Below are 23232 nucleotides of genomic sequence, written 5' to 3' on the forward strand. Positions count from 1 at the left end.
GGGAGTTCAAAACTGACCTCAAGATGTTGGCGAGAAAGTAATTCACATTTGTGTGCACAACAGAGCATATATGGTAAGATCCAGTCTGGCCAGTTTAAGCATTTAGCTTGTACCTAGGCGTAAGGTGCATGGTTTCATCTGCTCAGATGTGCACTGTGGATGCCTACATCTGACTAGTTGTCTGGATTCATAGAGGAGAGCAATGAGCTTGGTTTAAGGTGCAGCTGCCTTTTTACTAAGAGAGATGTGTGAAACAGGTCAGGGGAATGGCTTTCTAAAAGTCCCCATCCCTGCCCATTGACTATGAAGGGTGACTAGGTCTGGCCAGATGACCCACCTAGTAGTAGATTTTATTAGGAGACGAATCGCACCCTAGTCCCTTGAGAGTCCTGTAATGTCAGCCCTTAAAGGATTCCAGCAGGACAACCCGCGTCCCAGCACAGTGGTCTACACTTAGGTGAGATGTCTCTCTGGCTTGCCCTTGCTGGGGGTCTTCTCTCTCTGTTGACTTTGGAGGACAGCTTCAATGGGTACCAGCAACATCAGCACAAGCTAAGGGCCTGAAGGAGTCAGCCTGCTTCCCAGCCACTGCCAGTCCAAAATGAAGCAGACAAAAGAGCTTCATCAGCCATTCAGAGTCTTAACTTGTGTAAGGGATATGACCTAGCAAGAGAAGTTAAGAACCAGAAAAAGAGAATTATAGCAGGAGTTACTGGAAAAGCACCCTGTCAACGGATGATCCAGTCCTCTAGAGCATTTGCCGCACATGTAGCCCTTATTCAAGGGGTTAAGTGGTTTCTTCAACTGTGCACATAGGACAGGGTTTGCTGGATTGGATCCCTTTTCATAGAAAGATTTGCTATGCTCAGCAGTTTGTTACGGCATCCTCTTGAGTGCAAATCATACAGTAGAAGTTGCAGAAGTAGTTTCTACTATAAAGCCTTGCTTTCATGGCATGCCAAAAATGTTGCCTTTTCAGATGGGATGTTCCAAGGTTGATTGCAATCCAAAGGTCACTGCTGCAAAGTCAGAGCACAAGGCTTTCGGTTAGTTGTGAGCTGTGATTGTCCCTGTATGAGCCGGGAATTCACTCATTTGCAACTTCCTCTACCTTGAGGCGGTGACTCAATCATTGTGTTCTCAAAACCCTGTCATGTTTATAAGCATCACTGTGAACTCAGGACCAAAACTGAAATGGCAAAGAAATTAAAGTCTAGACATTTTTCAGATATTTCCTGATAAGGATGAGACATTGGCTTGTCTGACTGCGTGAACTTCAAGCGGACATTGCATACAAAATGTCTTTCAATGGTGCATCCTTCCTATGGAAATCGGTAGTCATTCTAAAAAGACTTAAAAATGGCTTAAATGCTTTAAGCACCTAGAAGACTTAATAAGGATTTAAGTTGGCTTTAATGCTTACATTGTGCTACCTTAAAGATTTAAGGCAGCTTAAATGCTTATGTGCCTTAAGAAGTTAGGGTAACAATCACTTTGTCTGCACAAAGCCCAAATAATCAGGATTTATTTGGTGAAACACTTCAGGGAGGTCTTCAAATCACCTCTTTTCTGAGACTACTAGAGGTGTCTTCATCAAGGGTGACCTGGCAGCACCAGTTCACAGTTTTGCCTGTCTGCCTAAATATCCACCACTTTTGCCTGGCACCCAGCACCTCAGTATTTAAGGTCTACCCCATCCAAGCATGTACGCTGCTGCAGGCCCGAGAAAAGCTCTTATCTCCCTCTTGTGCCTATGGGGAACTCAGGCACCGTCACGCCGAGGGATTTGCCCAAGACAGCATTGGAAGCCTGATGCAATGTGGAAACATGAACCTGGGTCTCCCACCCACCAGGTCCTGGGTGCTGGGTCTCCCTCCAGCCATGACAGCTGGACTGGCTTCCCTACATTGGTTTCTTTCCTTTTGAAGCATGACCCTTAACTCAGCTCCATGGGCACAGATGAATCTGCACCAACGGAAGTTTGGACTATTATTGTTCTACCTTGGGGCAGCCCCACTTCTGTGGTACCCATCTATTTCCTTGTGGCCAAAACCCATTTCCACTTATAACCCCAGTCTACCTCCCTTTTCTACTTCATTATATAGAAGCCGTGAAGGCATTTTTTGCCATCTGGTTGGAATATCTTCTGAGGAGTCTTCTCCCCTTCCCTCTGAGAAGCCAACTCTCCTCGGGAACTATTCCTACTGCTAGAGTTTGGGACAGCTGGAGTTTGGGACTGCGGTCTGGACATGGACCTGGGCAAACTGCCCTGTTTGAGCAGCGGCTTGGACCAAATAACCTCCAGAGGTCCCTTCCAACCTCAGCCATCCTGTGATACGGTGATATGTCCCACATGCCTCAACATCTGCTCCTCTGAGGATTTTGAAGTAATTATAGAGGAAGCTCATTTCTAGTGCCTAGTTTTACTAGTTGGCAGTGAAATTCCACAGTATCTGTTGGATAATGATTGCAGTGGGCCTGGAGAGAAGAGCAAACAGCACGGGACGGGAATGCGGTGGGTCCGGAAGGCACAGCTCTGGGAGTAATCACTGGCAGCCGTCCCTGTTTGAATGCACTTATTTGGAGTTACAAAGTCACTTCTTCCCCTCCTCTGGCACGTTCTCTCGCTTGCTCTTCTCGGAAATATTTTTTATATAAAACAATAAGTGCAGCCCCATGGAGCAGGACCAGCTGTAGGCACAGCCCAAGCGGGCAGATGCCCATGGGAGAGGGCTGTCCTGAAGCAGGGAGGAGGGAAGGGGCTAGCTCAAGGTCTGTGACCCTGCTCTTCACTTTGCCTGTGCCACAGCCCTGGAAACCAGAGAGACCACTTACCGATGCTGCTGAAGGAGAGGTTGGGGTGTAGCGATGAGCAGGGGCACAGACTCCCCCAGTAGCAGGAGTTCTTCTGCTCAGCTCTCATGTCCTACAGGCAGACGTAGCAATCTCAGCTCTCCATCCAGACTCCTCCTTACTGTTGGTTTTTTTTTTTCCCCTTGCCATGGCACGAGCCACTGAGTTCAGCCTTGGCCTGGCCTTTGTCCCTGATGTTTGGGGTAACAACATTCAATTTTGCACATGGTGCTGCGTAGCTTAACCTGGTACTGCCTCAGATCGGTATTACAGGGCCAAATTCAGCTCTGCTGCATGAGGGCTTTGCTCCCTACATTGTTCCTCTGCAGCATTTCCCCCCAAGGCCAGTGGGGCTACACCAGTCCAGCCGGGGGTGTGTTCAATGCACTGAAGTTCATTCATTAGAAGTTTGTTCTTCATCCTTGCTGGTTCAAAGACAGGGGGACGGGAAAGCGCTTGGGTTCACACGGCCGATTTGCTGTTGCCTCGCTGGCTGCTGAAACAGCACGGTGCCGAAAGCTTCCCATGGGATTAGCCATGCGTTCAGCATGCCGGGAGCTCTCCCGGCTTTTAGGATGGGGAAAGCATCCTTATGGACAGTGGGACTTTCACAAAGCACAGCCAGGGTGCCCCAGCAAGGACGTGACTTGCTCTCCGTGGACACCGCAAGCAAGGGTTTGTCAATATTGCCAGGGGCAGAGCAAAACAATCCATTGCATTTGTGCTGAATTTGTTTTGCAAATGTTGTTTTGAATATGCTACCAAGAAATGGCCCTTTTCTGGCTTTTCTTCAGTGCCTGGGACACATCCCATTCCCCAAGCCAGGCCACGAATGGAGAGTTACGTGGAAAGCATCGGCACCATGAATAACCAAAGCACAAATTCCTCGAGTCAGATCTTCTGCAACTTATGCCTCCTTTGTGCCAAATGGCATCCGGAGCTGCTTTTCTTCTAAGGAGAGATTTTGAAAATAAAACCACCACTTTGGTATGTAAATGGGATATTTACAAACTTTCCATATTTAATGTTATAGTTAATATTGGTCATTAACTATAATAATTGTTATGAAGATGTCTTCATCTTTTCTGTTAGTACTTCACTTTAAAGTTACCTGCCACTCTGATATGACTAACTTTTCCCGTCTGTTTTTTTTAGTAAGCAGCTTTGGAGGAGCAAGAAAGTGGTGAGCACAGGTGTTTATACTAATGGCTGTATTTTGTGTGTTTTAACATACGAGATAGACATCCACTGTGTGGGCTGGGTAACAGGTGATATACATTCAAGTAAATATATACACACTGAAGAGGAATGTGGAAAGTCTTCCAGGGTTTATTTAACACGGTGCAGAGCTATGAGGTTACTACCCATCCAGAAAAACTAGAGAAACTAGCTGTGATCCTTTAGAAAAGAGCAGATGAAGGGGGCTTTGAGTGTTTTAGAAAATAATGACAAGAAGTGAGGGCTCTTTATAACTTACCGCCTTCAAATGTTGCTGCTAAGCTGCACAAGTTGGGATCCAGTTTCATTTTGAATAGTGCCTTTCATGCAAATCACATCTCTGTATGCTTCAAGGCTCTAATTACAGTGTTATGACCAAGAGAAAAAGAAAAATCCGAGATATGAGCAAGTGTGGGTTTAGATAAGCTTTGAGTAAGATGGGAGAGGCAGTGAAGCGGAGAGCTAATGTCATCTCCCAGTAGGGGTCAAGAATTTAAGCTCAGCATATGCAGTATGGGTGGGCCCAAAAGGAATGCCAGATGATTTAAAATAGCAGAAGGAGCTAATGTACAGGACGAGCTGCCATGGGGGAGAACACAAGCAGCTGGTAGAACAAGATTTTTTACTGTCTTTTGTTCAAATGAGTTACAAAAGGAAGGGAAAAATACTCGGAGGTGAATGCAGAGGGGACAGATTTGTGCAGACTTCTTAACTTGGTTGTTGGATGGTCTGTCTTCTGGAGCATGCTACTGTGTGATTAGTTCTTGAATTAATTAGGAAAATAACAAGTGGCACATCCTCCCTGTGGTCAGTGCTCTGAACCTCATTAGCACCAGTGCACAGCCCATTAGCAGAGGACTTGCAACATCAAACCCTCCAAAGGTTTGCTGGTGAGCGGGATGAGATCTGAGAACCTCTAGCAAGCGCAAGAGCTACAAGCATCCCAGGGGATAAATACTTACATCTGCGAGTATCGGACAATGAGGCGTACAGGAAGGACTTCATGGACCGTCTAGGCCAATTGAGAATACCAACAAATTTTCGCAAGCTTGCTTTTTCTATCATGCTGGAGAGCATTGGCATTGCTTTGAACTGCTTGGTGCTCATAGTTTTGGGATGTGTTGTTTCCCAAGGGCCAACAAGACAGAACTTGCAAACTGCTGATAGCCAGGCAAAAAAAGCATGCAGTAACGTTTGGCTTTGCAGCTTATTTTCTTACATAGGCGGTTTGGGGTTATATTTTCCCCCTGAATTTTCACACATAACTACATTAGTATAATCTGAGTCATGTCTGCGTACTTACAAAGAAACAGATCCCCAAGGAGTTTACAGATTTGTCATCCTAGCGCTCAATCTCTGAGAACGATCCTTCCAGACCATAATGAGATATTGTGTCTGCTCATGGAGACAAAGCCTGTCCTTGGATGCCTGTCCAACTTTTCCAAAGGAGTGAATAAGAGTCATGTGTAAGTAACCCTTCTGCCAGGACTTGATGGGCAGTAGTGAGGACTGGGTTCAAGTGTAAGGGCATCACTACAAATGCTCTAACTTGAGCTGAGAACCAGTAACCTGGGAAAAAACAGGATAAACTGATGAGTGTTCATTCTCAAAACATTCTCAAATGAGAGTCAGGTAACAAGAAATGCACTTATTAAAGCGAAAAAAGGAAATTTGAATGAGGTAGGTAAGCAGCATCATAATAACAAATACCTAAACTGTAACGTTTTCACTTTCTCTTGCTTTGGGATATAACTGCTTGGCAGCTTTCCTGCTCCTTTGTAACCTTCACTGCTGGTTTCAGAGTTAGTCTTGCAGCGTAGCAAGGACTTATGCAGCTGTGAGTCTGTGCTCTGCCCCGTGCCCCTTGCTGCTGGCTGCTCCTGCAAACATGCTACGGTGTCTTCCATTTGCAGCTCAGATGCCAAAAGCTGTGGGGCTGGGGTAGCCACTCATCCCAGGCTCTCTCTAAAAGATCTAGTTGGCTCATGCTTGCACACATTATTGCAGTCATCAACTTTTCTGCATGCAACGCTATTTAAGCAGCATGTGCCAAATGAACACATTGCAGCTCTGGCCACCAGGCTTCTTGTTTCACTTGGTACCAACGGAGCCCTCCTGGATTTGGGCCCTTTGGCCTGTGGGAATTCCTCCAGGGGGATGCATGGGGGGAGTGCTTTCACTGGGGTCTCATCTGTCAGGTTTGCATGTATTTTCACTGTCTAAAGAGAAGGTTTTTAAAATGGGAGTTTATTTGACTTCCTGTAGCACATGCGCTGCGTCTCCACCTGACTGCAGATGTTTGCCAAGGACATAGGTCCTAGCCCACTAGTTAAATCAGTTGAGTTATTTGCTAGGAAATGTCTAATCCTAGAAGAAAGTGAAAGGATCCCGGAATCAGGTACCTTTGGAGTACATAATTCATGGGATTTTTTTTTTTCTGCTAATCTTAGACAGTTACTGATTGGATCACACCTCGAAGTGGGATGGTTCATAGACCACTTTATTCTCTTGACATACCTGCTGGGCCTATTAGTCATGTAAATGCCAGCTGTTCCTGGAATCCAGCTGAATTATCACTTCCAACACTACTTTATGACAATCATTCCTGTGCATGAAGCATTTGCTGTTAGTGCCATGAGACAAACAAGAAGTCACACACCTATGGACATAGCCCGGTACACAGGCAGAATGACAAAAACCCACCTGCTCAGTTATGGCAATTGAGGTGTGCGTTGTTCTGAAAAAGCAGCATTTCTTTTTGGGATGCTTATACCCGTTGTCTTTCATTTTTGTGTGATGCCACTTCGTTCTCATATTAAATTAAAAGGAATAATGTGTTCCTCTGAAATTCTCTGTGTTACTTCAGCTGACATGTTTTATATTATCTCAAGTCATTCTGTCAGGTTCCTTCATATTTACCATCACTCTCACACGAGTCTCTTCATCTTTCAGTCTCTTCCACTCCTCAAATCTTTTTATTGCTCTTTCTATACCCCTTCAGACTATTTTGACCTCATCTATGAAGTGCCTCACAGGTTTTTCTAGTTTCAATTAACCTGGGCAAATTGATGTCTGCAGCATATTTCCTCTTCCTTTCTCCTCCTCCCGCTCTGCCCACCGGGACACCTGTAGCCGTGAGCCGCCTTCGCCATATTGCAAGTCAACTCTTGCTTTACACTCTCGTCGGCAATTTTTATCCATGACCAAATTTTACCCACCTGCCTGTTCGGTTTTCTGAGGAGCATTTTTAAAATGCTACTGAGAGTGTAAGTCTGGTTTTGAATCAGTTCCGCTCTTTACTGCAGACGAGCTAATAGGTGATGGGAGAGGCACAGCCTGTCCTTGCAGAAGCCATGCTGGTCTGCTGCTGTCCTGCTATATTCACCAGGTTGTTTTAAAGTAGCGTTTCAGTTATCAGTTCAGCCAGGGCTTCCTGTTCCTGATTCCAGACTTCCTGGTCCACAGCTTTTATTTTCAAGACTGGTACAATCACTGTGCTTTGGAGGGTCTTAGCAGTACAGAGAAAAATATCCCAAATTCCTTTAGGACTTAGGGGGGATGTTTTTACTGGCAACTCGGTCTTGTATCAGTTCCAGTCCTTGGTTGTTTGATACACAGTGCAGGAAGGAGGAAAGAAAAGAGTAATGAGCCTCCAAAGTGTTCAGCTGGGGGGGCTTTCAGGTTGGGAAACAATATCTGAGGTCCTGTCTCAAAGGTCATCCTGAGGGAGCCCGGAGTAGTGATGGGGAGTGCTTCTGGAGGGAGAGGCAGTTGCCCAGAGGGCTTCTGCAGAAGCAGCACCTCCTGGTGATTCGAGCTCCAGCTAGGACCAATGAGGACATTGGCCAATGCAGAGGTGAGAAGAGGACTGACAAGTGTCACCAGGCTTTGCTGGAAAGATGGGCCACATTTGCTTCACCTAACATGTTCCCTCTCCCATGGTCAATGACAAACTCTTACCAATTCCTCTTGTACTGCTTCTTTCAGCCTACCAGTTTTATCCGTTTCTCCTGACAAATTTACACATATGCAGCTGGGCAGGGGATATACCTGCAACACTGGGGAGCCCATGGCTGGAAAAACCCTACATCATGGGTTCTCCATGGATGCACACAAAGGATATAACTTTGGAGGGGAAGAGACTCTTTAGTGTGGTTTGTGGTTATGTGCACAGGGACAAGGGGCACAGGCAGGAACATCTGTGTGGTAGCTGGGATTTGCCAACCAGAGACTCTCACACAGGACTGTTTGTCCTGTGAAACACTTTAGGACATTCCCACAGAATACAGCAGAAGCCATCCAAGGATGTTCCTGCTCAAACTTTGTAATTTCTATTAATATAAAAGTAGAGTCAAAGCCACGGAGCATTGAAACAATCCCTTCACTGTGCAATTGCCCATGGGTGTACGCAGGCGGCATGATTGCCCTCGTGCTGGGGTAATGACAGAGGATTTAGCCCTTTTTTGTAAGCTCTCATTGAAACCTAGCCCCGTGTACACCTCCTGGTTACATGGTTGTTGTAGTATAGGATTGTGTTTTTCTCATTAAGAAAGAAACAGGTTTTTCTCTGTCCTGTGGACAATCTCTTTCTACGAGATGATAGATAGATACGGAGGGCTGGTACAATGCATGCAAACTCCTCGTTGCTGTAGTATTCAAAGGTTTTGGCTTTACTACATCTGAATAAATAAAATGTTCCATCAATCCAGTAGCATGGGGAGTGAGAACAATGTATGACCAGATAATTAAATGTCTTGTCTTTAAACAAGAAACAAAGTAATTTTCAATAGAGGCTGCTAAACCAAGCACCCTTGCTCATCTGACATATTTTTGGGGCTGTGTCTGGTATTCTGTGACAAGTGATTGTGTGGGGATTTTGCTGAATGCAAAACTGGAAAAAAAAAGACTTGTTTATTCTGCTATTTTGGCTTACTCATCCCAGATACGACTTTTCCAGCCCTGTTGAGAGCCTCAGAGACTGTGGGCAACCCCGTTCAGCTCTGCCCTGGATCAGCACAAAGAAGAAAAAATACACACGCAGCGCTGCACAGGCAGGGGTATGCCCTTGTCCTGTGTCCCACTGGAGAAGGAGAGGAGCCATTCTCCATCTCCTTAAGGGAAAAAGGTGCTGTAGGCCACGGAGAAGCATCCCCTGGCCTGGCTTCACCCTATAGATCCTCCACTGGGCAACGCTGAATTGCTCAAGAACAGCCTCCATGGCCAAATGCGAGACACTGGGATTTGAGAATGAGCTATGCACTAAAATCAAAACTTCCTCAAATGGCCATTTACATAATGACCTACATGGTATCAAGCATTTTATTTTATTTTATTTTATGCAACAAAATTGGTCAAACCAGTTGCTAAGGTAATTAACCTCAAGATGGTAGAGAGGATATAGAAGGAAGAAGAGAAAACAGCCAACTGTAAAGGACAGTCGTATCTTCCTAATCTACTATAATTCTTTGCACATCTCAAGAACTAAAAGCAGATGTACTGTTTCGGCTTGACTATTTGTGAATGAATAGTATACAAAAAACCCAAACCCAAACCAAAAACATAGATGGGTTAAATAGTGAGGTAATAAAAATTGCTAATTATGCTTTACTTCCAGATGAGTGAAGGCTGTAGGGAATTACGTAGGGACTTAACAACTCACAGTCACCAGAGCAGCACAATGCTACTTGAAGAAGTCCCCAGATGCCAAAAGCAGCCTGATGCACGCTGAGAGGAATGCCACGGATACTCAGGCATACCTCACGCAGGGTTTGACACGTGTCAAAACCAGTCTGAAAACAAAAGCAAAGGGACTCTCCTACTTTTCTTTCATGATGCCTCAAAGCTTCCCATCAGCCACACAGCTGCTTCGTACAAATTGTTCCTGAAAATGCCTTTTGATTGATACAATTTTTTAAATTGTGGTCCTGTGTCTGACTTTGCTTGGCTTATACCTTGAACTTGGTGGGTTTGCTCTATCCACCTGCAAAACCTGACTGCGTGCAGTCCTGCTCCGTTGGCCATGACTCCCGGCCAGCACAGTGGTATGAATAAAGTTGCATGAAATTGAAGCACAACAATCTGAAAAGGGATGGAGGATTTTTTTTAAAATGTAATGTAGAATTAACTGACCACCTTGGACCACCATGCCATAAGAAATCATTGAGATAGATGGCCCTCAGTAAGGATGAGGGGTTTAGGAACAAGAATCCCATATCCTTTCTTTCTTAAAAAATAATTTTTTCTCTCATTTTTCCAATGTCACAAATCAGTTGTGAAGTGAAAGATAAGGGAATGTCACCTGAAATATTACTTCCTAACCGTCCCTTTCAATGTTTCTTGCATTTGCCTTTGAAATGTTTGTCTCCCATTACACTCAGAAATTGGACAGGAGGGTAGAAGGATCCTGGCACTATGTGAGATGACAATTCCTCTTATTCCCAGCAAAACCTGTTTGGCTGTATCCGCCAGTTACACCAGATACTTTATGATCATCCTAAATTCCAAATTATTGAGCTGTTTTCCAGCTATTTGGGCCCATTACACAACAGCATTTCCAGGGAAATCCCAGGTTCAGAGCAGAGCTGCACCTGGAACAGTCAAGAGACTGGCAGCCACGGCTGGGAATTTCCTCCTGAGCTCCCATCTCCTTTCCAACCTCTCTGCAGCCTTTTAACAAGGTGGGGTGGGGGTGGGAAATCTCCGCTGGGATGCTGGATTCGCCAGCTGACTGACAGGCGTAATCTGGTGCACATCCCGGTCCCAGATTGAAGATCGCATGTGACCCCCCGGCAGCCTCGGCATCTCCCGCCAGCTGCCTCCATGGGCAGAAGTGAGAATGTTAATAAACACCCAAATGAAAGGAAGTTGTTGGGTTGTAATTAACATATGCCATTAGTATCTGTCGCTTTGGCCAGCAGCAGCAGACAGGCTGAACCCATACATACAAATGAGTGTCTGCCTGAACTGCGGGGAGGGGAGGGAGAGATGATTTCATTGTGAGCGTCTGGTGCTGTCAGCAGCTTTAAATCACACGGGTACTTACTAACAAAAACAGTAAAGACCATTGTGTCCTGGAACAATAATACAGCTTTTAAAACCTTGTTTTATTCAATAAACAGTTCTAAATGTTTGCTCACCCTCCTCTTTTCACCAGAGATGCTTAAGTTAAAAAGATATTCCAAGGGGGAAAAATAAAGCTCTGGCCCACCAAAGGTATTTTTGGCACGGTTTGTCTGCACTTACGGCCCTTTCGCAACTCTTACCACGGCTGCTGCCAGCGGGACAGGTGATGGCGGCCGTCCCGTGGGAATCGCATCAACCCGCTTCCGAAGAACACTGTCAAGGGTTTCTGGAAGGTCCGTAATGAGCCCAGCACCACCCACGCTGGCTGGGATGGTTTTGCTGAAGCGATGATGGTAGTATTCTGTTTTCATTACCAATAATTCATTGCCTTTGTACGGCTGCACGCTGCCTACCTCACCAGTTCCTCTCTCTTAGGGGGCTGAATGATTAAAATGCGCAGAGAAGCCCCTGCCCATTGGCACTGCTGAAGACCTCCCCATTAATTGCTATCGCTCTTTCCTCGCTCCAGGAAGATGTGTCAGGAACTGAAGGCTCAGCAGGTTTTATCCTCTCTAAAAATAAAGCCTCTGTGAGTTTGAAAAATAATGATAATTTGTAACCCCAAAATATATTGCTGGAAGTTAATTGTAATTCTTTTTTTCGCAGCCATCGTAGTCCTCCTCTAGGGTTTTAAATGTTTATTTACATAAGTGATTAGTTCAAGTACCATCGCTACCAAAACCAGTAGATCTAGGACTGCAAACGTGATTCTGCTGAATTGCTAAACTGCAGTGAAAAACAACAAAGTCAGAAATGCTTGGGCTGTGCTCCAAGGCATGGGATTTATATGATCACATTCTGCATCTTGGTTCAGTCTGACCGAGTATTTTCCTACTTTCTGTATTAAAAGAGCTTCAAAGGTCTCTGCAGGAGTTTCTCTTTGGAGGAATTTGAGATGGCAGATGATAATTAGACATTTCTACAGTGCAGAAATGATTTTCTTTGCATTTCCCACTTCGCAGGCAGAGCTGTGGTCAGCAATGCTGTCTGACTCATCCTCTCATCTTACTGCTTTTAAAACCCCACAATTCTCCTATTTATTGACATTTTTTTTAAAAAGTCTTACTGCCTCTGAAAAAATCCTTGTTCCGTTGTCCTTGCTTCCAGCTTTCCGCAGCAAAGCTGCTGCTGTCTCCAGCAGAATTTGTGTTCGAGAAGGCCCTGTGGAAAACCCGTAGGATTCATCCTTGGTCAGCAGGTCCAGCTGGATGTGGCCGGTGCTCCCCGAAACGGCCTGGGAAAAGCTGTGGGACCATCCCGTTCAGCTGGCCCTGCTCCAGGGGAAAAGCTGAAGGCTAGATGGATGAGGGAGCTGGCAAAGGACTTGTTTGGTTTGATGGTTTTCCCAAACTTCATAATAAAATCCTTAGAGGTGGTTGTGGCAATACATCCTCCCCTGCATACAGAGACGAACCAGCCAGTTTGGATGCCCCCAGAGTCACTGGATGCACAGTGGGACTGCAAAGTGGGGGGACTGGTTTTCCAGCCTTTGCACCTCCCATCTTAGCCCTGGTGTAATTCCCCCATTTCCCCCCTGCTTTACATCACAGCGTGGGCAGGAGGCCAGTGCATCCACCCTGCATCATCGTCAGGACCATGCTGTGGTTGTCCTCACCGTACCTTCATCAGTCAGTGCCCTCTACTGGAAAGAAGACCCAGGCTGCCACCCTGGTTTCTCCAAGGACCCACCACCAGCTCCTGGCCCTAGCTGGGGCTAGAGAGAAGTGTGTGTGGGGGGGTTGCACCCCATCCCAGGGAGAGCATGGGGCTGCAGCCTGTATGAGCTGCAAAGGCTTGCTTTGGTGCCACTGCACCACTGCATTACAAGATGGAACTGGAAGGATGTCTTCAGATGGAGGCCTCAAAGAGCTGTCAGATTTTTGGGTGGAGAAATATCCCTGTAACACCATGTCATGAAGCTGCTGCCTCTTGCCAAAAGACTGCAACGGCATTTATTCTATCTTCAAGATAAGGTGGGCTGGGGAAAACATACTGGGTCGGGCACCTGCAGCTAGAGCCCAACTCTTCTGAAGTCTTCAGCCAGCCTGAGAATAGATTTCAAAAGCCTTTTTTAGCAACAAGAAAAAGGTGATAGTTTTGTACTGTGGTTATTTTCCTCTACGTGATGTCCCACCGCCTATTACAGGATTCCCAGGGAGAAAATTCAGCTGTTTGAAACCAAATTCCCAGATCAAGACCTAAATCTGAGGAAGCTCTATGGAAGGTTGTTTCACTGGTTTTTATCCACTAAAACTATTTTCTAAATATTGTGAATTTTCTTCAATCTTTTGATGATGCTATTTTGACTTAGGAAGCCGTTCCACCCAGAAGTGATTGTTCAGCTACATGGAGTTCAAAGGCAGGAGAAGAAAAGGTTGCCAGTGAAAAGTTCCATTAGGAAGTAGATTTAATCTTAAAATATGTATATTCATCATTGCTTAATATATTTAGTGCAGTGCCCAGGGCAACCCGTTATGTCAGGTGGGGATACAGCTCCAGCCTCATGCTTTTTGCTCTCCGTGGGTGCAATTTCCATCACTCTGAGCCATGGCTGCTGCTGTCCTGCTACCCCCTCCATCCCCATGCTCCCATCTCCTCCATGGGCTGGCACGGACACGTGCCCAGCCCCATGGTGTGCACCTTCACCCTTTCCACTGGCAAGAAACATCCCTGTAAGTAGTGGGTGGTTGTTTTCTGCTGGTGTGGCTCAGTGGCATGTCCTACCCCTGCACTGCCGACAGAGCGGGGACCAAAGTGCCCTGGAGCTGCACCCTGGGCTCCACGTGGGACCCCTGCATGATGCCCTCAGCTCCTGTGGGCTTTTCTCAATGCTTCAAGTTAAGCAATCTTGTGCATGAGAGATGCAGGATCAGTCCTTACGTTTCTACCCAGTGGTTTCCACATATTATGATTTCATGTGGTTTTTCAGGGTTTTGGGGAGTAGTTTGACCATGTTAATTGCAGCACCAGGTAGCAAGCAGCTCTGTTAGCCTCAGAAAGGTTTCAATGTTTACTTTTCCTTTATTTTGCATATTTAAAAGTATTTCAGTGTGTTTCTTCATCCAGATTTTTGCTGAAAATACATATTTATAATTCCAAAGGCAATGAGTGATAAGCCCTAACACACTGGAAACTAAAGCTTGCATGCTTTTCCTTAATATTAACCATCTACTAGAAATCGATGACGGGCAGGCATGTGTCAGTTTTCTCAAACTGATGCACCTGCACACGAAAATGCCAGAAAGGCCCATTCACTAATCTGAAGATAAAAACTTCCAAATCTTGCATTTGGAAACTTTCTGATAATGAAGCATGAAGCCTCCCTGTGAAAACCTTCCAGCCCCTCTGCTCTGGGGCATTGCCCCCGCCAGAGCCTCACCAGATACCCACCATGAGCTGGTGGCCCCAGCACCCTCGGGGGGGTTGACCGTTGTCACGGGCAGACCGCAACGCTGGAAAAGTTGGGGTGACAGCATCTTCCCCATGAGATGCCACCTCTCTTGCACCACCAAGAGCTACTGATCTGGTAGGCAGAGGCCAAAACAGGGCCAGACCTCGTGCAGCAGGGAAACCAGGTTTTCATCTTGAAATAATTTTGGTTTTGTTAACTTTCTTTACTTAGAAAAGGGAAGAAGAGAGGGACTTCAGGGAGAATTAAAAAAAAAAAAAAAAAGCCTCTAAGCTTTTTAATTTCTTTAGAGGAAACTAGAAAGTTATAGAAGCTAGTATAAGAAGCAGAGCAAGAAAAAAATACAGCAGTTTTAGTATTAACATCTTTTCTTTATTAAGTTCTTTGTTGCTGTGAAGAAAAGCTGAGGATCTTTGTGATTTGTTTGCATTTTTGTAAGACAATCATGAATCCAGTTTCCAGTCTCTAAGTCTCACAAATTAAGTGCAAGTATCACAGCATGATGGATCCCATAAGGAATCATTCTCTGGAATCACAGGATTACCTAAATATCTTACATGTGATTTTTTGTAAAAAATTAAATTTTCCATCCAAAGCTATGACTCCCATATATTCAGGGAGAAAAATAAAAAAATAACTGGGTGGGTTTTTTTAGAGAATGGGTACTTTTTAAAGTTCATTTCCTAATTTCAAAGGGACATGAATCATGCTTTCTTGCACGCTTGGATGTGACAGTACTGGTTGGTAGCACACTGACACAACTGTGGCAGCTTGAAAACTCTAGTTCATACAAGAGACAAACCAGCCTTAACAGATGCCTTCTTCCCCTGTGATGTGATCGTCTGCCATGTGAGATATCTGGATATATGAGCGTGTGTATTTTTAAAAATGACACAAACCTCTTCTCCCAGTGTCCATCATTCAATCTCTTCCCTTAAACGTAGCTTGCACATACATAGTCCTACAGCCCGAGGAGGTCCTGTGTTTCTTCCAGGCTAACAGCATGTAAATTCATCCAAAGGGAAAGGTAAATTCTCTACCCGGTCTGAACTTTATTTAGGTTATTTGTGTGGAAAGCCTTCATTCCTGGCTGCCATGTTGGAGAACTTCTAGAAGACTTGGCTTCTTCCATAGCGTGTGTGCTCGTTGCTTCCAGAAGCCTCAACTCCTTTTAGGATGTCGCAGGCCAAGTGGTGGAAATTGCCAGTCACCTTTGTCCGTGCGTGAGGATGATGAGAAGGGCAGCAAGCTGAGGGCCATGGCCATCAGTGGCCAGAGGAAGGAGGTTGCTGGTGGCTGCAGTGCTCCTGTGCTGCTGGAAGTCCTTCATCAGTTGAGCCTTCCTGGGAAAACAAGGGCAATCTAAATTTCTAATGTACCAAAACAAGCGGGGGGGGGGGGGAAGCCTACTTATGAAGGCCTTTTTTATTCCTCATTAAAAAAACTGAAAAAGACCCAAGTGAGGTCTCACTGCTCAGTCCCTCTAATCTCCTTAACTTTGTCCTGGGTTTGTTTGGGGTCTTTTTTCCCTCATTTTGTGACAGCAATAAGTCCTGACAGCCATGAGGCTACGTTTCTGAGTCCCCAGCTTCACATTCAGCAGTAAGTGCTGAGGCACAGGAGCTGTGCCTCCTTCCACGTTCACTGGGCTGGAGGTGCCTTTCTGCCCCGTGCATTTATCCAGGTATTTAGCCAAATTTGTTGTTTTTTCCATGCAATCTCCAGCATGGCCTGCATCTCAAGTGGCTGCAACTCCATGTCTGAGCTTAGGAAAAAAGAATAAATTCTTTTGGCATCATGTTGCAGTGGCTGCTGGTGTTCAACAAAAATGGAGAAGCCTCCAGTGGGCGGTCAGGAGAAGAGTTATAAATGTCATGGGTTGGCCACAACAATATTAAAGAGTCACACTCTCCCACAATCTTTTTAAGTATATATCATTCAAAATGTATTTGACCTCTCTGACTGCTTTTTATTTTATATAGATCTGGTTTGATAGTTGTTTCTTCCTCGCATTTTGGAATACTTTAGCGTCACAAAAGTGCATTTCTACTCATAGACCAGATGTGTCCTCCAATAACAATTACGTAGCACAGAGTAATAAACCCATTGTTTAGCCCAGTAAATCAAGCTGTTTAATCAAAGAAGCCAGATTGTTATTTCTTCACTGCACATTCATAATGCTTTGTTTGACTTCTTATACGTTCATGCATATATATATACGTACACAAATACGTACGTTTCAATGCTTTGAGCATTGTGATCTGCAGCACAAGCAAAGTGGAGCCCCCATGTTGGCAAGGGGCTGCTGATCCATCAGGAAAGTGTCCCTCTGAGCAAGCCCGGGTCCTGGGCTTGAAGCCCCTTACCATCTCCCCGGCAGGAGCAGTGCTTCCCCAGGGATGTGCCTCGTCGAGCAGCGGGCAACTCGGGGGACCCGCGTGCTGCTGCTCTGAGCCATGGCTGCAAAGCAAATGCAGGCGTTGGGCAGGCAGGAGAGAAATTTAGGGGGTGCCCTGACCCCCAACCAAGACAGTTTGAAGGATGGATGGCCAGCCATCACTGACTGGGCTTAGACGGAAATTTAGAGCAGCCAGAAAATCTGCTGAAACATTTATTAGCAGCCAGCACAGTTTTCCCATTAAAGCTGGCAACCAGTCAAGGGGAGTGAAGCTGCTTGTCTGATGATCAGACACAACGACCTGCTCCTCCTTCCCCAAAACACAGCGATAACTGCTGCAAACCCTCCTCTCCCTCATCTGAGGTGACCCCCGTCCCGCAGTGCTCTCCAGCACGCAGAGTTCCCCCGGGCACTGCCCCATCCCTCTTCCCGGCCCTACGCCCCTGCAGTCGGGTCGGGTGAGCAGGGAAATGTGGGTGCTGCCGATTCACCCGGGCTTCCTCGTGCCATTGCAGCTTTCTCTGCTTTACGGCTTGCCTGTGTTTCTTTCTTCACAGAAACACACACAGCGATAGGAGAAAATGTATCATCCCCGTTAAATGCATTTCCATAGGATTACGTCTCTCTGGGGCACTCCTGGATGGGCAGCTGTTCATCTTGCAGGCTTCCAACACCAGGTTTAGCTCAGCTAAGCCTTTCCCTATATAAATAGCCTGTTGGAAGATAAAACACATGCAGGGGCTGCGTCCTGCCAATATATCCTGGTTCCTGCCCCGAACATCCACCTAGCCCTTCAGCAATTTGTCTTCCAACCATGCTTTTGCACAACAGCCTTCATTTGTGCCTCGAAGCTGCCTGTTGCAATTTTATAATACACTGTGGGAATAGGATATATCTAGTTCTTCTGGGACCTGGCACTGCAGAAGGCCTCTGCCCTCTGTGTTCTGGCTCCCTTTAATGCTACCTGACAGTAAGCAAATAGCACTTGGTATGCTACCCCTTGTCTGTGCCTGGCTATTCAAATTCTCGTTTTCACCTCCTGTAACATTTTTTCCAGAGTGAACTGCACGGGTGAACTCACATTGGGCCCAGATAACCCGCGCTGGAAATAATGCAGGTTTTGGGTACACAGCTTTTTGGGTAAAACGTTTACCAAAAGCTAGTCCAGGCCATTTCCCCTATCAAAACTGCAGGCCTAAAGTCATTGCGGTTTCCGTGCTGCAGCCAGCTGCATTAAGTCATATCAAAAAAGCCTGGTGAGCTCTTCCAAGAGGCAGCCACCAAAGCTTCCCTCTGCATCAGCCTGGCTGTCCTCTGCCCCGGAGACAGGCAGTCCCAGCTCCCTGAGACCAAAAAAGTGTGTTAGGTTACTGCCAAAAAGGAGAAAGGACTAAGATTTAAGAGATTCAGGCTTGTTTCCCAGATTTGAAACAGTTGTCCTTTATGGCCTTGTACAAAAAAAACCGCTTTTTTCTCTGCTTCCTCTGGGTCCTTATCAGGAAAACTGGAACAACATTTCCTTACTCCCAACTGGTCCTGCCCGCCGGAGGGGTAAGTTTTATGGGAAAGGAGCTGGGTTTTGCTACAAACAGGTACAGCACAACCAGGTCCTGATCTGGGGGAGTGGGGGCTGGCAGGATCATTTTCTGAATGCGGAGAGGCATAACCCAGCTGGGTGTTTCTTTAAACTCCCTGATAAACCGTCCGAGGTTAGAAACAGCTACAGTTTCCTCAAGATCAACAGGGATCATATTCCCCATCGAAAAGCTGCCTTGGGGTCACCAGGAGTTTACAGCCTTCCAACTTTAAGATGCTTTGGCTCTTCAAGCCACCTCTGGAGGTGAGGACATGTTTTTATGGGAATAGAGTGTTTATGGGAGGAGGATGGCTTTCACCTGGCAAGGCAGGGAACCAGGAGTGAAGCTTACACAGTTTTGCACCATCTGTTTTGGCCGTCAGGCTATAGCTCTCAAACAGTTGAGGAGAACCTCCTTTGGTTCCCAATTCTTTTTGATTTCTGCAATGCCCTTCAAGAAATTATAACGTAAATACCACCAGGTGATTTTCTTTTGTGGAGCCTTCCAAGGTCTTGGCACATGAATGAGTTTGGTTTCACACTTGGAAACGCACAGCTCTTGCACCAGGTTGCATATCAAGCAGAAACGCTGCTGTGGGAGGAGAGGGTTTTGTTTTTACCTAGGTATTTATTTCAAGAGATCCCTCCTTGGACCAGATTTTGACTGGAGATTTTTGGAGGAAGCAACTGACCTGCATACTGCCAACCTGTGCTGGCGATGGTGGCATCTCACTCCAAAAATCAGTCATCTCCACATGTCTGGTGTCTCCACCACCAGTGGGCTGGAAGGCGAAAACTTCTACTAGGGCTCAATGGAGCAACAACACAATCTGCCCAGAAAAAACAGCACTTTAATTTCAAAGAGCCTTTTGGGTGTCAGCATCGTGCATGTCCCCAGTGAGAGAGAAAACCATTCATGCTGATGAGCTGGTCAGGGCTGCAGCCAAGTGGACTTGAGAGCGGGAACAGCTGGATTTCAGTGGACTGTTAAAGTGCTGCAGCCAAAAGCCATGTTGTGGACCTGCTCACATACCACAGACCTCTGGAGAGGATCATCTGCATAATTACAAGGATCACAGATCTTGCACTTCCCCTATCAATGAACATTTTCCCTTTGGGTACAGTGCGTTCCTGCAGATTGCAACGATAAACTGCGCTAATGGTCTTTGCAGTCATCTGATTAAGCTACAGAAAAATGTCCTAGTGCTGAGCTGGAAATGCAGCTCCCTGCCGCATGAATCTGCATGGGAACAGGGTGTGTGCAGCACGTTCCATCCACGGATAAGCTAATCCTTTCTGCAGATAAAAACTGCCAGCAAAACGTAGCCTGAAAAAGTAGTTACTGAGGTTGTTTATTTTTTAAAGGATGGATAAAATTTCAGAGCGATAAAATCATTTCCTTGAAATACTTTCATTCAAATAATTTACTTCCTTTTGAAAGGCTTAATCTTTCCTTTGCTGAACTTTTTTTTTTTTACTCCTAAGCGGAGTGAGCAATGGCAGAGATGACCCTGATCTGAATGGGGGGATGTGCAGCTACAAGACCGTGTTTTGTGATACGGGAGCACGTGCCATGCCAGCTGGAGCTAACGTGCATGGAGGGGGGACGACTAAACACCCCATGGGCCCCTCCAGTAAATGTCTCATTGTGCTGGTAAATGTCTCATTGTGTTAATATACAGGAGCCCTGCAGACAACTACAATGAAAATTGTTGTGTAGTACCACTGCTCAGGCTGTGTCCAAGGCTTGGATCATGCTGGTGGGCTATACCTTGCCGGGACGGAGCTGGTGAGAGGTGCAGACGCGGCACCGTGTGCGCCTTGTGGCCAGCCCAAAGCGTCGGACTCAGGGACAGAGCTGGGAATTTAATTTTTCAGTGAAGGCTGAGCTTCTTTGATTAATCACATGTAACTTTAGGCAAAACATCAAATAGCACAACATTTTCTATAAAGCTGGCAGTGCTGGAGAAGTGCTGAAAAATGAATTGTTTTTTCAAAGTCGCATAATTATTTTAGTAAGGTTGGGAGCCAAAGCCTGGAAAACTCTGCAGAGCAAAAAATAAAAGCCACTGAAAAAATAAAGGGTACGTCTCTGGCTTAAGTGCTGGCCTGGACTTCGTAGGGTATTCTACACCCCTGCTGTGCAGTGCAAGCTGCCTTCTGGAAAGCGGATTTGCAAACAGGAGGATTTAATCTGATGGCTATGGAAATCAGTGAAGTGCCATGGGATCGGGCAGGGAGTCCAGCGCCGGTGGGTAGCGGTGGGGTTGTGCTCGCCCACGGGATCTGAGAGCCCACTGCCCCAAGGCTGTTGTGCTACTGACTTGATAGAGAGCAATAAGGGGAAGAATAAAATGTTACTCACAAAATAAGTCAAAAGAGAAAGAAATGTCTGAACCTTCTTCCTGGGCTGGCTGATCCACACTGCAGCACGTGAGGACATCACGTCCAGATGTCTTTGGCCATCAGACTTCATACAGACGGTTTGATGGGCAATGCCTTTCAGCAGGCGTTTTAACTGACCCCTCTGCAGAGGGGCAAGGCAGCAGAAGAGGAGGGTGTTCAGCTCCTAAACAACAGCAACGAGGGAACAATGACTCATCACGTTTGCTCTGTAAGGGATTTTGTAGGTTTACCTGGCAGCAATGTGTCTGTGAATACAAGTTTATAACACAGCCTGGCATAGATTTAATGGAGGACCAAAGGAGGAAGAGGGGATTAATGCCTCCTCTGCCTCTCCTTATTAGCCACCAGATATCAACCCCTGTCCCTGTTCCTCTCTCAAGTAAAAGTAATGGCCATGTTATATACTCCCTCCTAACCCCTTCAGATGACTTGAAGCTGCTTACATCTATTTTTGGTTTGTCTGCTAGCCCATTTCCTAGTGCTCCCAAAGCACCCAGCAAGCAGAGCACTATACAGATCTAAAAGATGAAAACATATGTGAAAAATAGGTGAGGAAGCTGAATTACAGCAACTGAAACTTAACAGGATTTGGTGGAGCTGTCATCAGGCTAGTTTTCCACCAGTGTAATTCCACTGATGTAAACAGCAACTAACTCACATAGGCAAAAATCCTAACTGGAGTTGCTGGAAGACGGTGAAAGGATGGCACCTCCAGAAGCCAAGCAAATAGCATGTTTCCTGGAGAAAACTTCATAGAATCACAGAATGGTTTGGGTTGGAAGGGACTTTAAAGACCATCTAGTTCCAACCCCCCTGCCATGGGCAGGGACACCCTCCACTAGACCAGGTTGCCCAAAGCCCCATCCAACCTGGCCCTAAACACTTCCAGGGAGGGGGCAGCCACAGCTTCTCTGGGCAACCTGTGCCAGTGTGTCACCACCCTCACAATAAAGAATGTCTTCCTAATATCTAATCTAAATCGACCCTCCTTCAGCTTAAACCCATTACCCCTTGTCCTGTCACTACACTCCCTGATAAACAGTCCCTCACCAGCTTTCCTGTAGGCCCCTTCAGGTACTGGAAGGCCGCAATTAGGTCTCCCCGGAGCCGCCTTTTCTCCAGGCTGAACAACCCCAGCTCTCTCAGCCTGTCCTCACAGGAGAGGTGCTCCAGCCCTCCAGTCAGCTTCGTGGCCCTCCTCTGGACTCTCTCCAACAGCTCCATGTCTTTCTTGTACTGGGGCCCCCAGAGCTGGATGCAGTACTCCAGGTGGGGTCTCACAAGAGCGGAGTAGAGGGGCAGGATCACCTCCCTCGACCTGCTGGTCACGCTGCTTTTGATGCAGCCCAGGACACGGTTGGCTTTCTGGGTTGCGAGCGCACGTCGCTGGCTCATGTTGAGCTTTTCATCAACCAACACCCCCAAGTCCTTCTCCTCAGGGCTGCTCTCAATCCATTCTCTGCCCAGCCTGTAGCTGTGCTTGGGATTGCTCTGACCCATGTGCAGGACCTTGAATAGAGAAGGAGAAGCAAACACAATTCGAACTAAAGTAAATAGAAATGCAAACATATCTGGACAGGGACTCATCTGAGACCAAATGAGAAATCAAAGTGCACTGCCTGGGGCTCCTGGAGGGCCAGGTGATAGGTACTTATCACACAGAGGGGACAGCAAAGTAATTCCTGAAAAACAGGGATTGTTCTTGGAGTAACTGTGTTGTTGCAGCTTTGATGGTCTAAGGATGTAAATGAGGCAAAGCCTATGGGGAGACGTAATACCTGTCAGTAAATCAGCTAAATACCATTGAGGGAAAACAGCACATAAGCCTCCTGTGGGTACCTTCTCCATCAGGCACTCATTGTGTAATATAAAATGGCTTAATATAAATTACATTAGGAGAACTAGGTATAAGTGCCTGACAGGATGATGGCAGGCAATTGGCTCTAGGCGAAGGCAATAACAGCAGCGATTTGGTTGTAACACTGATGATCTAAAGACGTGAGCCAGGCAAGGGTACAGGGAGAGGTAATATTGTGCAATCTATACATATAACTGCATTGTGCAGCGAGATACAGGATCTTTGATCTATCATCTCCTGGGACAGAACCACGTAAAGGTTTCTATTGTTTCTATTCCAAGACCTTCTAGAATAAATTACACTAGAAATGCAAAATGAAATCAATAATAATACAAATGGGTGTCTACAGTTTACGTGATTTCCATCTCAATTTTTCATCTTTGATAGCTTTT

General features: G+C 46.1%; 1 long non-coding RNA gene across 4 annotated transcripts in view; it reads left to right on the plus strand.

Moving 5' to 3' along the window:
- Positions 1 to 14116, plus strand: part of LOC142599883 (uncharacterized) — a 37723-nt gene extending 23607 nt beyond the window's left edge. For 3 of the 4 annotated variants that reach the window (XR_012833298.1, XR_012833299.1, XR_012833300.1), the window contains 2 exons: positions 3648 to 11426; positions 12301 to 14116. This is a non-coding gene — a long non-coding RNA (uncharacterized LOC142599883). The remainder of the gene's footprint in view (positions 1 to 3647; positions 11427 to 12300) is intronic. The other variant, XR_012833301.1, reaches the window with a different exon arrangement.
- Positions 14117 to 23232: the final 9116 nt, after the last annotated feature.

This window comes from Balearica regulorum, chromosome 1 (assembly GCF_011004875.1).
Source record: "Balearica regulorum gibbericeps isolate bBalReg1 chromosome 1, bBalReg1.pri, whole genome shotgun sequence".
Taxonomy (NCBI): Eukaryota; Metazoa; Chordata; class Aves; order Gruiformes; family Gruidae; genus Balearica; species Balearica regulorum.